Genomic DNA, 17,847 nt, shown 5'->3' with positions numbered 1-17,847 from the left:
AGGTATCTCACAGGATCAAAGGAAGAGTTGAACATGCCTGTGGAGATACAAGGAAAAAAGATAATCTGTAGAACCTTAGAAGCAAGGGCCTATGGTCTCTTTAGAGTAATGGTATCAATGTCAGACTACTACAAAGTGTTTTAGTCTTATCTTTCAATTAAAATTTCCAGTTTCTTAGGGGAAAGCATTTGATTAGCCATTGCTGGTCACATGTAAACCTCTGGATCATTCAGCTATTCCTGGGAGACTGAACTATATATATAAAACGTGAAAAAAATACCACCACCACTACCTTCTTTAGAAAAATAGGGAATGATGTTCATGGAAATGCACTTTTCCAATATTGCATAGCTAATAATAGCAGAGCCAGTATTTGAATCCAGTTTTGATTAAATAATTTACATTCTGTGAATAGTACCATGTCTGTTAAACACATTGTGATATTCTAAGTTTACAATTCTTAAATGTAATGATTTTGTTTTTACATTTGTGTGCCTTCCTTGCACTTTGCTAATTCCTTAATATTAATTAAGCTGTGCTTAAGGCATTTCAGTCTGTTCCAGCAAAAGCAGTGTCTGTGGAGGCTGAACGTGCTTGGTATCAGGTTTAAAAGTAGGATGTGCTCATCAAAGAGGCAAAACTCCCTTGGAAAATTGCTCTCCCTCCTTTAGTGATTCTTCCTGAGAGCTCTTCGCATCTCCCTTTTTGTAGGATTTTGAGTTTAGTTTATTTAAGGAATGATTCTGTATCATACCAACTCTACCCCCATAAATGTGCATGATTTGAAAATTACAAATCCTAACAGTTTCTGCTCACATATGTGAATCTAAGAGTCAGGAGAACATTTCACAGTAAGCATAAAATGTGACAAAACTAGATTAAAAAGATCCCTGGTGATGACACAATTCTGTTAGGGGTGATGAGACTGTTTTCTTCACCCATTCTGAACAACAGATTTTGACTATGTATCAGTTGCTTTTCACTCATGTCAGGTAATTTCTTATAATACTTTTTGAAAGTTACATACACAAAAACACACACATTTATTATATATATATACAATATATATATAGAGAGAGAGAAAGAGAGAGAGACAGAGAGAGACAGAAAAACTATTAGGACAATACATCTTAGAAGCATAACTATCTACAAAATAAATTGAATTCCATACAATATGGTTTTATGTATTTATCTAATTTTTTATAGTATGATTCCAAGCCTATTCATTAAGGAACATTAGAGGTTTTTCAGTGGCCGTATTTGGCTCCTTTTCGTTAACAATTCTTCTTCATGGATAGTTTTGTCCTGATCTCAGGCAGCTCCTATCCCACACAAGTTTATGCTGCATTAGTCACTTCTTGCCGTTAAAGAATATTGGAATACAACAAAATTCAGCTTCTCCACTGACAGTTGTTAAGGTTTTACTATTAGTCAGGCACAGTGGTTCATGCTTGTAATTCCCACACTTTGGGAGGCTGAGTCAGAAAGACTGCTTAAGCCCAGGATTTCAAGACCAGCCTGGGCAACATAGTGAGATTCTGTCTCTCTAAAAAAATTTTTAAAATATTATCCAGGTGTGATGCTACATAGCTGTAGTCCCAGGTACTTGGGAGGCTGCGGTGGGAGAATCACTTGAGCCTGGGAGGTTCTGGGAGGTTGAGGCTGCAGTGAGCCGTGATCGCACCACTACACTCCAGCCTGGGCAACAGAGTGAGATTTTGTCTCAAAAAAAAAAAAAAAAAATTTTCACTGTTGAAGTGCAGAGTCCTCATCTTTTTCTACACCTTGTGAGAATTGCCTGTTGCCATTTTAGCGTGGTGTTCCCTTGTGCTCTGTTCCAATTTTCTGTTTGATCTCTTTGATCTGTAGAAATGAATTAAACCATTTTTCACTGTGGGATCACTTGGGAAAAGCTCCTCCTTCTGAAGAAATCATTCGACTCTGGTGTAGCATCATCATAATATTCCCTTTATTCTTTAACTCATTGGTCCTCTTCTTTTCTCCCTAGACCTTTCCACTGCCACTAGCTAAATGGCTAAGTGGAGTGGTATTGTTCTTAGTATTGCAGGCTAACATCAGTGTGGGCTACAAAAGCACATGTTTACACAATTTGCAGACAGTGATATGGAAGCCAAACAACTTACCTGATACCTGACCCTATCCAAAACAATCTGGCTCAAGGGAGAGTAGAGTTACATTCACAAGATGACTTTCCCAGTACAGAGAAGTAAAGTTATCAGGCCAACAATAACAGATTAGCACTGTGCAATCTATAAAACATCTACAAAGCATTTCTACATGCATTATCCCTTTTAATCCTCAAAATGCATTATCTTCTTTCATCTTCACAACTCTGAATGAGATGATGATAGGATCCCCTTTTCAGATGAGGCTCAGAAAGGTTATGATTTGGTTAAAATGTTCACAGAGTTGAGTCTGAATCAAGATCTTATAGCTCTGAATCCTACCTCTTTTCCTGATGCCTCATAGTTGGTGCCAGAAGAAGTACCTTTCCTAATTTTTGTGTCTTCCTGACACAAATACAACCAGTATTGCCTTTTGCATGGGTAGAAAATACAGGTCTTTTAAATGATTCATTAAAAGAGAGACCAGACAGGCAAAAAGGAGATCTCCTCGTAGTGCAAATACAAGAAAATCTGCAGTAGATGAAAGATCAGGGATAAACTACAAGTAAAGATCACAAGATCAGAAACGGGGCAAAGAAGGGCTACTTTTTCTTTAATCTAAGAATCCACCCAAATTGGACCTTCTCTAACAAACAGAGGAAAACTTACTGTATTCTTTTGCTTGAAAATATTCTGTTCACTTGAAATTTTGAAAATATACTTTAAAAATTAAATAATAACTCTATAGAAAAAAATCTTTATGTTCTTTAGAATAAATCAATTATCAGAGGTTATGAGTAGGTTGCTAGTCATAGTACCTACAAAAACCATAAAGTGTAGGGTCCTTGCTAAGAGAATCTTGCTAAGAGAATCTTTTGCAGCAGCCAGAGAAGCTCCTTTATAGTGTTGAAAAGAAGCCCATTGTGTGCACAAGGTTATATTTTAGGTGATAAAGGAGACTTTCTAACATCTTCTCTCTTTTTGATTCTATTAAGATCAAATAAAAATTCTGTTCATTTTAAGAGAAGCCTAAAATATGAGAAGCAGCCAAGGTTCCTTTTCTCAGTGTGACAGTGTTGCTGACACACAGCTGGAGACTGATTTATCATCACATTTAAAGAAAGCCTTTAACACATGACAACACATATGGACATTAGGCAGTTCCTTCCTCTCACATAAAACAAAATGATAAATGGCATATGAATTTTAAAGGCATAATTCCTCAAATGAAAACTCTGAAATATAAGAGTTAAACTATCTGAATTGCTGGTGATTCCCCCATTTCAAGTTTTTCTATGGCATCCCATGGGATAGGATTGAGAAAAGTCAGCTAAGAGTCTATTAGTCTCTTCTCATCTCAATGCCAGTCTTACATCACCATTTCCATGCCTCATATTTATAAAATGCATTGTGATTTTCATTTAGAAAGCTGAAGAGGGTTGGATTCATCACAAACCTACCCCTACCCCTCCCTTCTGAGATACCCACTTTTTATTTCTGACAATTAAATTAGGATTCCTTAAATCAGAGTAGACCAGGAGCATACACTTCATTCATAAATCTTTGATTTTTATGTGGAATGTCAAAAACATCAAGTCAAGAGAAAGTCAAGGAATATTCCAAAATTTTATATAGCATCTATCAACATGGGATCTATGGTAAACCCATACCTCCATTTCACACACATACTTTCTTTTTCTATGAAGGTTCAGTTTGAAATTTGACCCCCTTAGGATTTTAAGCAGCCAGCTTTGGCATGAAAGTCAAGACTGGGGCTGGTAAACTACAGCCAGCCAATAGGCCAATTTCAGCAAACTGACTGCTCTTATAAATAACGTTTTATTGGAACACAGCCACACCCATTTGCTTATGAATTGTCTGCAGTTACTTTCATACCATAACAGCAGAGTGAAGCAGTTGTGATGGTTTGAGGCAGAAAAGCCTAAAATATTTACTATATGGACCTTTAAAGAAATAGTTTGCTGACCCCTGGTCTGACCTCATTCTGGTTAGTGTTATAGGGCTGAAAGCAAGACATTTTTTTTTCCTTTTTGATTCTTTCACATATAGAAAACTATTTTTTCAATTAAAAATCTATCATTTGAAAATTCATCAGAACTGGCTGTAACCCAGATACCATTTTTTTAATATATTCAAAAGAAAGATATTAACCCTGACAGACATTTCTCAGTCTGTGCTTTTTTCCATTTTATCATTTTAAAGTCTTAAAACAGAAAGATGAAAAAGCATTTGTTGGCTACTTGGTTAGCTTCACAAATTTTCCCCCTTCCTACCAGTAGAAATCTCCAAATGACTTTTTCAGTAACTCTAAATCGCTGAACTTCTACTTCTCACCTGCCATTCCACCCCTGACCTGCAACTACATTTCCAATGCTCAAAGTGGTTGGTCCTGGCAGAATCAGAAGGGCCCTTTTAGTTAAAATAGCTCTAATTTTCACAGGAATTTTCCTAGTTGCAGAAATTGAGTTTACAACAAGGAAATAACACTCTCTTTAGTGGGTTTGAGTTGCGATCCTGAAACTGCAAAGTTTCCTCCAAACGGTCTGCTCATAAATCCTTTTAAGTATGCAGTCCTTAGCACAAGTCCCTACTAAATTAAATATCAAGCAGAGCTAGGAAAGGACTGGTAGGTGCATTTGATTATTTTATAAGGTTGGGATAGAGAAAGTGGCACAGGAATTTGAAACTCTAATTGCTGCTTCTCCCTTGTTGCTCTTTTAGTCTCCTGAAGAGTGTAAAAAATTCCAAGCTCATGCTTTCCTGGCTAAGCATGTTCAGGCTTTTTTGTCCTTAGTTCTGTTACCAAGCACCAATTGTACATACCCAGAAAGCACAGGGAATTCAGTGTGGTTTTGCTTTGTATTGTTGAGATTATTTCTTTAAACAAGAAATTTTCACCTTTGGGGCTCTTGGCCTCATTTTCTGAGGCAATAAAACGATTCAGCAATGACTCAGCAACTTGTAAAATTTGTCGCTGACACCTCATCTCAGTAATTCTGCAAGCCAGAAGTTAAATTTTCCAGATATCCCATCCCCCAAAATATTGAAGAGTAAAATGAAAATCATTGTAATATTAAAAGAGAAACTAGAAACATGGATATATTCCACAACTCAAGGAACTCAGGTTATTTGGACAATGTGCAATAATTGAGTTACAGTCCTTGTCTGCCTTTAGTTAGTTACATGACCTGAGAGAGTCATCATGTAGAACTGGGTTTGTTCAATGATTAGGCTTGGTTTTTAAAGTCTTTCTTGTATACAGGTTCAGATTGTACTCAAATTCTGAACTGTGAGGGCTGTCAATCTCTGGGACAGGTTTTTAGAGAAAGGCAGTCTTAAAAGATTTACTGTCCTACGTTATTCCCCCACTGGCCTCAAATAAACTTATGTGGAACTTGCAGAGTAGCACAGATCCTTGAATACCCTTGATAAGATAAATGGCTCTTCTGTTTAGAAGGCTGTGCTGCTTGACCGAATGTACGTCATTGGCAGGTGCCCAAGTAGAATGGTGAGAGAAAGAGAACATAGCTGTCTTCCCTGCCAGATCAGCTGAAGCAACCTTGGCCCTCAGTGGAGATGTGTTACAAACAGATGGCCTTCACATGCCATAGGGAACTGCACCATTTTACATACTGTCTCATCTAGAGCCAAGGGAATAAGAAGTAAGTTATACAACTTCTTTCCTAGGCCTATAATTTTATGATTTTATAGCTAATGAGGCTCTGATTTTCTTAAGTCTACAATTGAACCTTTGATAACCACACATTTTTACTGAGATGAATCTTGCCTTAACAGCTGCAAGTGGGACATGGTTCATTAGGGACCTCTATATTATAAGACATGTAATTCTCCCCTTAGTTTTTATAGAAAAAAACTCTTGACAATGACACCATAATATTTGACCTTAATAACTGCACCTGGATTCATTCACCAAGAATACCAGAGGAATTTTGCCAACAAATTTAGCCCTGTACATTAGCAATACGATTCTGAAATCACATTCGTCTGTACTTTTTAGGAGGTTCTAAAGCAGTTCAGTCAGCCTTGATGAATTAGTTCTTTCTCTAAAATAGAGGGATGACATAACTCATTATTAGCACCTTTTATGGAAATGGCATTAATCCAAACTGTTAGTAATTTAAGATGCATATTTCAGAAGTGCATGAATTAATTCAGTGAAATGGATGAGATTAAAAATAAATTTGCTCTAACCTTTTGTCGTGAAATGAGTGCATGGAGATGTTATAATGAATGGGAGGTGTGGTCTTGGTAATCTAGCACACTTAAGGATTTAAATCCATGAATGTCTTTTTACCACTGGTGTTCCATTCAGCACTCCTGTGCACAAGCAGACTGCTGCCTGCCTACTGAGGCCAGTGATTCTTCTATATTCTTTCTATGTTGACAAACACTCACAAAGCATCATCTCTGAGACCATTCAAGAAAAGAAGTATATGTTGGGGGAAAAGAAGAAAAAGAAAGAAAAGCTGTATCATTCAAGTCCCAGGGAAGAAAAGGCACAACTTTATTCAATCCAAATCTTTGGGTAAGAAAATTAAGGTCAGTCTTAGAGGAAGTCTTCAACTCCACTCCCACCTACAAGAAAGCCGTCCATCCTCACCGCCAATGCCCTGGGTCAAGATTCTTAGCTTTTTCACTTGGAAAACTAACTGCAGTAGCGCTGGTTGTTTCTTTTCAACCAGTTTCTTTTGTCTTCAGCCTGCTTACTTTCTACATTGTTAACAGACAGAGCTTGCTAAAATAGAAATTAGATCTGATCATTTCCATGTTTTAAATCCTACATCTCCCACAGTAATCACGACAAAATTCAGAGGACTCGAGGAGGACTAAAGGCCCCTCCTTCACTATCTGAGCTCTATCTGTACACCTAAGGAGTGCTCTGCTCCTGTCAAATCAATCTATGTGAAGCTTTCCAAATGGTTCTATGTTCTCATGTCTCTGATCCTTTGTACATGCCATTTAACTTCTCATTAGGGCTGAAATTTGAAGGATGAAAAACGATAGTTAAAATGTACTGGGCACCTAGTTATGAGCCAGATATAATTCCGAGGATTTTACATATATTAATGCATTCAGTTCTCCCAGCAACAGTATGAAGTAGGTACTCTCAGTATCCTGGTTTTATAAAGGAGGAACTTGAAGCATAGAGCAGCTAAGTTCCCTACCTAAGGGTTACACACAGAGTAAGAATTTCATATGGGGTTCCAGGGCACATGCTCATAGCCAAGGTGTTATACTGCTTCTAGGTCTCATGAGGCATTTACTAATCCTTCAAAATCCAGTTCAGAGGGCATTTTCACTGGGAAGCTCCCGTGATGGCCCCCATCTTATGGAGGTGACGTGCATCTGTGCTCCTTGGTACCTCATGTGCATCCCCCTGTTATGACACAGACAGCATTGTACATGCTAGCATCTCCACAGTCTCTCCTGTGTTTCCATGTCTAGTGCTCTATAAACATCTGTGGATTGGAGAAAAACTTGTTTTCAAAAGAAATCATTTCCTTTCGTTTTAAAATGTTCTATATTTCTAGTGAGTAATTCAGCCCCCAGTAGACAGTAAGTACTCAGTAAGTGTTGGGTGAAATGAAAGAGCAAATGGGTTTGAGATCTTTGTTGGTACCCATACGAAGTAGGAGCAGATCAACTTCTATTAATGTTAATGGAAGTTCTCCTTATTTTGCTTTACCGTGTTTTTTTTTTGTTGTTGTTGTTGTTTGTTTTTGCTACTCCATCAATTACAAATAACACTACCCCACATGACTATGAAACTGTAAAAGAAAAGCTTCTCTAGTGTAGGCTTTGATTTATAGGGTATAGCACACTTCTTAATTTTAGCACAATAATGAAAAAAAAAATACAACAGATTTTTTTCAGATTGATATTTGATACAGCAAGAAAGGGAAAGAAACATCTACTATGTGCCAAGTCCTAGTCCAAACACTTTATAGGATTTCATTTAATTTTCATAGGATTCTTTTAGGATGAGTATTATTATCTTCATCTTACAGATGAGAAAATTGAAGGTCAGGGTGATTAAGTTTTTTATCCAAAATCATATAAAGAGTAATCTGCAGAGTGGAAACCCAAACCTAGACCTGCCTGATTCCAAAGAATCTACCTTATTTAAAGCATGGCCAATGGCATGGTGTCTGAGGCCAGGGTTGGTGCCTATGTAACTGACCACTCTCTGAGACTACAACTTCAAGTAGATTCAGAAATAAAACAAACCTAATTAACTTCATGATTCAATGGCAGGGTTTGTATTGAGTTTGCCAGTAGAGTAGAAAGAAGGTGTCATTGCCTAGTGATCAAGAGAGCAACCCTGTTTCTAGGCTGCTAGTTTGAATACCTCCTTACTTGCTGTGTAACCTTGGGCAAGAGGCAGAACCCTTCTGTATCCAGTTTCTCTACCCGAAAAACAGGCACAATAACAAAACCTACTTTATGTAGTTATTGGACCCTGACTCCTGATCTATGGTTTAGTTAGGGCTTTCCTGCCAGCATTTCAGCACTAGATAAACAGGAATCTCATGTCTTCTTAGCTTACTGCATCTGCTGTCTACTTTTGTCTAACTCCAAAATGCCACTCCTCATCATGCTACCTGACTTCAAACTATACTACAGGGCTGCAGTAACCAAAACAGCATGGTACTGGTACCAAAACAGATACATAGACCAATGGAACCATACAGATGCCTCAGAAATAACATCACACATCTACAACCATCTGATCGTTGACAAAACTGACAAAAACAAGCAATGGGGAAAGGATTCCCTATTTAATAAATGGTACTGGGAAAACTGGCTAGCCATATGCAGAAAACAGAAACTGGACCCCTTCCTTGCACCTTCCACAAAAATTAACTCGAGATGGATTACAGACTTAAATGTAAAACCTAAAACCATAAAAACCCTAGAAGAATACATAGGCAATATTATTCAGGACATAGCATAGGCAAAGACTTCATGACTAAAAGACCAAAAGCAATGGCAACAAAAGCCAAAATTGACAAATGGGATCGAATTAAACTAAAGAGTTTCTGCACAGCAAAAGAAACTATCATCAGAGTGAACAGGCAACCTACAGAATGGGAGAAAATCTTTGCAATCTATCCATCTGACAAAGGTCTGATATCCAGAATCTACAAGGAACATAAACAAATTTACAAGAAAAAAACAACATCAAAAAGTGGGCAAAGTATATGAACGGATACTTCTCAAAAGAAGACATTTATGTGGCCAACAAACATATGAAAAAAAGCTCATCATCACTGGTCATTAGAGAAATGCAAATCAAAACCACAATGAGATACCATCTCACGCTGGTTAGAATGGCGATCATTAAAAAGTCAGGAAACAGATGCTGGAGAGGTTGTGGAAAAATAGGAACACTTTTACACTGTTGGTGGGAGTGCAAATTAGTTCAACCATTGTGGAAGACAGTGTGATGATTCTTCAAGGATCTAGAACCAGAAATACTATGTGACCCAGCAATCCCATTACTGGGTATATATCCAAAATACTATAAATCAATCTACTATAAAGACATATGCACACATATGTTTATTGCACCACCATTTACAATAGCAAAGATTTGGAACCAACCCAAATGCCCATTGATGATAGACTGTATTGTGGCACACGTACACCATAGAATACTATGCAGCCATACAAAAGAATGAGTTCATGTTCTTTTCAGGGACATGGATGAAGCTGGAAACCATCATCCTCAGGAGACTAACACAAGCACAGAAAATCAAACACCGCATGTTCTCACTCATAAGTGGGAGCTGAACAATGAAAACACATGGACACTGGGAGGGGAACATCACAAACCGGGGCCTCTCAGGGGGTAGGGGGTACGGGGAGGGAGAGAATTAGGACAAATAACTAATGGAAACGGGGCTTAAAACCTAGACGATGGGTTAATAGGTGCAACAAACCACCATGGCACATGTTTACCTATGTAACAAACCTGCATACTCTGCACATGTATCCCAGAACTTAAAGTAAAATTAAAAAAAAAAAAAGCCACTCCTCATTCCAGGCTCTGCTGCATGATGAATGAAGGCATGGGATTATGAATCCCGAAAATCCTTTTGCTAATGCATTTCTTTTTTCAGGAAGTGATACAAGTTTTTTTGGTCTCAGCTCTACCAGTCATGCAGTTTATGTCTACACCATGCTGTACAAATTGCAGTCAATTACTTAAGGTTAACAATAGGAATTCCCAGTAGTAGTAAAGAAACTAGCTATTTCTAAGTCATTTGTAGTTATCTTTAGTAACTGATAATTAGACACTAATTAGCTCATTTGCTTAGTGTTGTTTTAACATAGTAAGACGCTTAATGAGTTAATTACAAGAAAAGGAATTGAGTGGTAATTAAATGCCAATTAAGGGGTTTTATATGTAAGCAAAGTACTTTGGTTAAATAATAATGTTTAAAACTAAAACAATGAACTAAATGATTCAAGGTAATGTGATGAGAATGGTTCTATTCTTACACTGATTATCATGATGCATTAGTCTTGCTTGGTATTCAACAGATTAAACAAGTCTTAGGTTATTAGGGTTTCTCAGTTTTAGCTCCATTGACATCTTGAGCTTAATAATACTTTTTATAGGGGGTGGGGGATGTCCTATGTGTTGTAGAATGTTTAATAGCATCATGGCCCTTTACCCATTAGATGCAGTAGTACTTTCTCAATTGTGACAAATAAAAATGTCTCCAGACATTGCCACATGTCCTCTGTGGGGGTGGGGATGGCGAAGCAAAACCCCCTCCAGTTGAGGATACTAGGCTGTCTCCTAATATTTTGTTTTTGTTGTGTTTTTCTTCAAGATTACTTTATTTTCATTACTTATGTGAAGTTGAATTTTTAGAGCTCATGATAACATCTGAGGGCCCACCGACAAAATGTATTACTAAGAATTAACTGCTACAGTGGTAAGAGCACTGAATTTGGTACCCAAAGACTTCAGCTCAGAATAAGTGTCTCCCACCAATATGTGACCTTAGATGAGCAATATAACATCTTTGAATATAAGTTTTCTCATCTATATAACAAGGATAAGAGAATAATCTCTAGTTTCGTGTAGGATTCTAAGACTTCTCAAGTAAAAACAAACCAGTACTTTGCAATATGACTTTTCACCCTTAGTCACAAAGATATTTTGGGATTATCCGGAACCCTCCTTGACCAATTACCTATTTTTCAAATTCAAATATATTTATTGAGTGCTTTCTACATGCCAGACACTTTTTCTAGGCACTGGAGACAAATTAGTGAACAAAATAGACTAATTCATGTTATGTTAAAGTGAGACAGTGTGTGGACACAAAAAAGCAGAGTTGGGGTAAATAATTCAGTTATAAATAAATAGGGTGATGTAGAAGTTCCTACTGAGGAGAAAGACTTAAAAGAGATGGGGAAATGAGCCATGTGGGTATCAGGGGGGAGAGTGTAGTGTCCAAGATAGAGAAACAGCTAGTGCAAAGCCTGTTTCCTTTTTCTTATCCAAAAGGCAAAATGTTTATTAACCTAAGCGGACATCATAATTGAAATTGTTGCTTATAATGTTAAAATTAGGTATTTAATTATAAATGTCTCATAATTTTCCTTTTAAAGGATGTGAATATATGTCTACAAGATATTTTAAAATAAGCATATGTATGCCTTTTAATACAATATTGGGCTGATTTGAATAAACGGAGAATAGTCCAATTAAGAATAGTGAAAGAAATGTTTTATTGAGAGTCAGTTACAAAATAGGCAAACACTGTTGCATTATTGTCTTTCTGTAACATTAAATTAGTTACTCTTGTCAGATTGAGGTTTTGACAATAATATTTTGGCACTACATTAAGAAGTCATACTATGACGTTTACAATTTGAAATCTTCCAGATAACTGTGAAAGCTCTACTCAGTGTAATTGGAAAGTCTCAGTGTAAATCTCTCAGCCTAGATGATACTCAGCCATCTGTCCTCAGCTTAAATAATCCTCAGGAAAGATGTAAAGGAATTATATTCCCCAAATTATTGCATGCTCATAACAGTTTGTCTGTGGGCTTTATACTTAAAAAAAAACCAATTAATATATATTTAGGAGTATAAGTGTAGGTTTCTTACATGCATATATTGTGTAATAGTCAAGTCTGGGCTTTTAGTCTACCCATCATCCAGGTAGTGAACATTGTACCCAATAGGTCGTTTTTCAACTCTCAACCTTCATCCCTCTCCCATCCCCTCCGTTCATACTCTTCAATGCCTATTATTCCATTTTGTATGTTGATGTGGATGCACTGTTTAGCTCTCACTTATAAGTAAGAACATGCAATACTAGACTTGCTGTTTCTGAGTTATTTCACTGAGGATAATGACCTCCAGTTCCAGCCATGTTGCTACAAAAACCATGAAGTCATTCTTTTATATGACTGAGTAGTATTCCATTGTATATGTGTACCACATATTCTTTATCCATTTCTCTGCTGATGGATGCTTAGGTTGATTCTCTATCTCTGCTATTGTGAATGGTGCTGCAGTGAGCGTACAAGTGCAGATATCTTTCTGATATAATGATTTCTCTCCCTTTGGGTATATACTCAGTAGTGGGATTGCTGGATGGAATGGTAGCTCTATTTTTAGTTCTTTGAGAAATCTCTATATTGTTTTCCATAAAGGTTGTACTAATTTACATTCCTACCAACAGCATATAAGTATTCCCTTTTCTCCCCATCCTTGCCAATAACTGTTGTTTTTAGATGTTTTCATAATAGCTACTCAGACTGGTGTAAGATGGTATCTCATTGTGGTTTTAATTTGCATTTTTGTGTTGATTGGTGATGCTGTACATTTGTTCATATGCTTGTTAGCCACTTTTATGTTTTCTTTTGGAAAGTGTGTTCATGTCTTCTGCCCACTTTTAAAAATGATTAATTTTTATTTCGATAGTTTTTGGGGTGCAAGTGGCTTTTGATTACATGGATAAGTTCTTTAGTGGTCACTTCTGAGATTTTGGTGCACCCATCACTTGAGGGTTGTATACTGCACACAATATGTAGGTTTTTTATCATTCACTGCCCCCCAACCTTCTCCCCCAAGTCCCCAAAGTTCATTTTATCATTCTTATGCCTTTGCATCCTTATAGCTTGTCTCCCACTTACAAGTGAGAACATGCAATATTTGGTTTTCCATTCCTCAGTTACTTCACTTAGAATAATGCCCTCCAGCTCCATCCAAGTTGCACAAAAGACATTATTTCATTCTTTTTATGGCTGAGTAGTATTCCATGGTGTATATATATATCACATTTTCTTTATCCACTCATTGGCTGATAAGCATTTAGGTTGGTTCCAAATTTTTGCAATTGAAAATTGTGCTGCTATAAACATGTGTGTGCATGTGTCTTTTTTCACATGATGACTTCTTTCCTTTGGGTAGACACCCAGTAGTGGGATTGGTGGATCAAATGATAGTTCTACTTTTAGTTCTTTGAGGAATCTCCATACTGTTTTCTGTAGTGGTTGTATGAGTTTACATTTCTACAGCGTAAAAGGGTTCTCTTTTCATCACATCCATGCCAACATCTATTGTTTTTTGACTTTTTAATTACAGCCATTTATATAAAAGTAGGGTGGTATCTCATTGTGTTTTTAATTTGCATTTCTCTGATAATTAGTGATTTTGAGCTTTTTTAAAATATGTTTCTTGACTGTTTGTATATCTTCTTTTGAGAATTGTCTATTCATGTCCTTTGCTCACCTTTTAATAAAATTGTTTTGTTCTTGCTGATTTGTTTGAATTCCTTGTAGATTCTAGGTATTAGTCCTGTGTCAGAAACACAGTTTGTAAATATTTTCTCCCACTCTGTGGGTGGTCTGCTTACTCTGCCAATTATTTCTTTTGCTGTGCAGAAGCTTTTTAGTTAAATTAGGTTCTATTTTATTTTTGTTTTTGTTGCACTTGCTTTTGGGGTCTTAGTCATGAAGTCTTTGCCTAAGCTAATGTATGGAAGAGTTTCTTCTATGTTATCTTCTAGAATTTTTATGATTTCAGGTCTTAGATTTAAGTCTTTGATCCATCTTAAGTTGATTTTTTGTATAAGGTGGAAGATGAGGATGCAGTTTAATTCTTCTACATGTGGCTTGCCAGTTTTCCCAGCACTGTTTATTGAATAGAATGTTATTTTCCCAGTTTATGTTTTTGCATGCTTTGTTGAAGATGAGTTGGCTGTAAGTACTTGGCTTTATTTACAGATTCTCTATTCTGTTTCATTTCTATACTAGTACCATGCTGTTTTGGTAACTATAGCCTTGTAGTATAATTTGAATTTGAGTATGTGATGCCTCCAGATTTTCTTTTCTTTTCTTTTTTTAGCTTAGTATTGCTTTGGCTATGAGGGCTCTTTTTTGATTCCATATGAATTTTAGAATTATTTTGTCTAGATCCATGAAGAATGCTGATGGTATTTTGAAGGGAATTGCATTGAATCTGTAGATTGCTTTTGGCAGTATGGTCATTTTCACAATATGGATTCTATCCATCCATTAAGCATGGAATGTATTTCCATTTGTTTGTGTCATCTGTGATTTATTTCAGCAGTATTTTGTAGTTTTCCTTGTAGAGATCTTTCACCTGTATATTCCTAGGTATTTTATTTGCTTCTTTTATTCCTTTCTACTCAGTATAAAAACATTGTATATTCTGAGAACTGCCTCTTCTGTGGTGCTCCCCTATCTTTATTAGTGTTATCTTTTTTCCTGTGCACCTATTGTTCCTGCCGTGTTCAACTGGAATTCATTTTCCAGCAGTTTCCCTGAGTATGGGGTTTTGTCCTCAAAGGGGGCTTTGGTTTATCAGTTTTGAGTGCGTAGGGTCCATATTTCTTCTGATGCTTTCAGAGCTCTGCAGATTCCTGGTACAGATGACTATGAGGAAGACTGCATGCTCTGTCCCAGAGTTTGCTGCTCTCCCCATTAGGTCTGCTGTGTGTGCTCTGCAGTGAGTACCTGTGGACAAGCTTGGGGTGCTCCTGTTCTCAGGTGTGCATGATGTCCAGTGATTTCCCTTTGCCTAATTCCAAATAAATGCTGATATTACAAGGACCTTTTGGCTCTAAGCAGTCTTCACCTGTATATATTTTGCGGCTCATGGGAGTAACGTTGTTACGTGGTTTTGTTATGGATGTCATCTGTGTGACTTTTGTTTTGCTATTTTAGTTACTCCATCTGTTTTAATGAGAGGATTCAGGGAGAATCTTATACTATATATGGTCACCACTATTGCTATCATCCCAGCATTCCATCTGATACATATTTTAATCTCACTCTATTGTATGTAACTATGTTTCTGAAACTACCTTAGAGAGCCTTTTGTCTATAAAAATGGGGTTAAATAAGTTTAGAGAAAGGACATGTGACATACCACCTCTGCCCTCCTCATAGTCAACTTCCAGGAAGCAGCCATAATCTTTCTAAATGTTGCCCATTCTAGTGTACCTACATAAAACTTCATAGCTTAGAAATCTATGAAAGGAAAATATAGGCTTTATGACGTGAGGAAAAATACAGGGTTTCTTCTCTTAGCACATTTTTTTTTTTTTTTTTTTGCAGACATAACACTCTGTTAACAGTTCCACTCAAGCCTTCAGAAACTTGAGAATTATTTGGAATGTGGAGGGGTGAAATGGAGTGGGGACTGGGAGAAGTGGGGTAAAGGAAAATGGTGGAGATTATGCTAGCTCCAGATTCTTAAGTCTCATTACTTCCTACAGGAGCAATGTGTAGCAACATACTGAAAAGTTTCTTCTCCATGCTCCACATGTCATCCCTTAACAACTGGACACATCAGACTTGCTCCCACCAAGAACAGGGTGGGGTAAAAAAATCCTGGAGTAAATGAGAGTAAATGTAATTTCATCAGCACTGCCCTTAAGCTTTTATTCTGAATATTCTCTTTTCAAAGCCTGGTAATTTGGAGTCCTCTAGAAACCTGAGTTTCCCGAGCCTACTAAACGCTGACTTTCAGCGTCAGCTCAAACCCAGATGTTTCTAACTTTAACTTAGCTTTAAGGTGTTAAGGGAGATGAGCTTTGAATTACTTTTGGGAAAATAATCTCCACTTTACTATTATGAAACAAATAAATCTTTACTGGTATTAAAAAGACACTTCAAAGATTTTCTGCCTTTTTTTTTCCACCACAAAACCTTACTTTCTAAACAGCATATTACTGAATGAAGTGTAACGAATCAGTACCATATGGCTTAATCATCTCTTAAAGCCCCTTCAGGCTTGAGAAATTAATTGACAAACTCTGGCAAAGCTTTCTTTTGGTGTTTGGAACCCCAAATTTAGGAAGCATGACTGTGATCATTTAGGGCCTCTGGTTCCACTTAATGCCTTCTTGCCTATCAACAAGTCTTACAGGACTAATGGGAATGCAGCTTTCAGAGCTGACTACCTCAAACTCTGCGTCTCAATTTCCACCCTGTCTTTATTTCTCTGAGATTTTATTAGGAAATGCACATCAGTTAAGTGCAAACCAAAGGGTTTGTTGCCTCTTGTGAACAGAGACAATCATGCTTGGGCAAATGCAGAGATTGGGAAAAGCAAGTCAGGCTGTTTGTTTACTATTAAATATTTCAGAAGTTCCATGAGCTCTAAGTATCCCATAGAGAACTCAACATGAGAGAAAAGAGGTTTATGATTAGTCCCTGAAGATTATTTTTCAGGTTTCTATGGGCAAATGTTAATTAAGATTCCTTTGTGTTTGCAAGTGTGTAAGTGGGAAAGTCAGTGAGGTATGCAGGACTATGGGTTTTTGGAGTGTTGAATATTGTTCAAGACACTTCTCTGCCTGTCACTAGTTACCTGATGGTCAAAAAAACTGAGCTGAGGCCAGGCTCAGTGGCTCACACCTGTAATCCCGCACTTTGGGAGGCTGAGACGGGCAGATCACAAGGTCAGGAGATCGAGACCATCCTGGCTAACATGGTGAAACTCTGTCTCTACTAAAAATACAAAAAAATTAGCCGGGTGCCCTGTAGTCCCAGCTACTCAGGAGGCTGAGGCAGGAGAATGGCATGAACCCGGGAGGCGGAGCTTGCAGTGAGCCGAGATTTCACCACTGCACTCCAGCCTGGGTGACAGAGCACGACTCCATCTCAAAAAAAAAGAAAAAAAAAAAAAAATTGAGCTGAAACTGCAGGTGCATTGCGGGGACTGTTAAGAACACCATTCACCTCCTGCCCGAGGCTCAGCTAGGGGTAAAGTATAGGGTGAGCCCCTGTAGGGCTGAGGAACTTCGGCTAACAAGGTAAAATCAATCAAGTCAGCACCCTCAGCTTAGATTCCAGTCAGTTGCTTCAGACATGTTGAATAAGTGATTTAAGAACTGTAGAAATTACATTATTAGCCACGCAAAGACAATTTGATTTCTCTTTTCTGGAAACTCACTCCCACCACTTAAGACACAAATAACTGCCCTCTTGCCGCCAAAATAATTTATTTTGCTCTTGCCCAATCCTGTACCTTTTTCCTGTTAGCAAGTGAAAGGGGAAGAGTGAGGCTGAACCGTGGGTAAGGGAACTCAGATACATGTTAGAAATTGCATCCACTCCATTTCGGCTATGTGTCTTAATCTCATAAGCATCTATTTCCTCATCTGTAAAATGGGTA

This window comes from Nomascus leucogenys, chromosome 14 (assembly GCF_006542625.1).
Source record: "Nomascus leucogenys isolate Asia chromosome 14, Asia_NLE_v1, whole genome shotgun sequence".
In the NCBI taxonomy this organism is placed as follows: Eukaryota; Metazoa; Chordata; class Mammalia; order Primates; family Hylobatidae; genus Nomascus; species Nomascus leucogenys.
The sequence above is the reverse complement of the archived record's forward strand: the minus strand, read 5'-3'. Positions refer to the sequence as shown.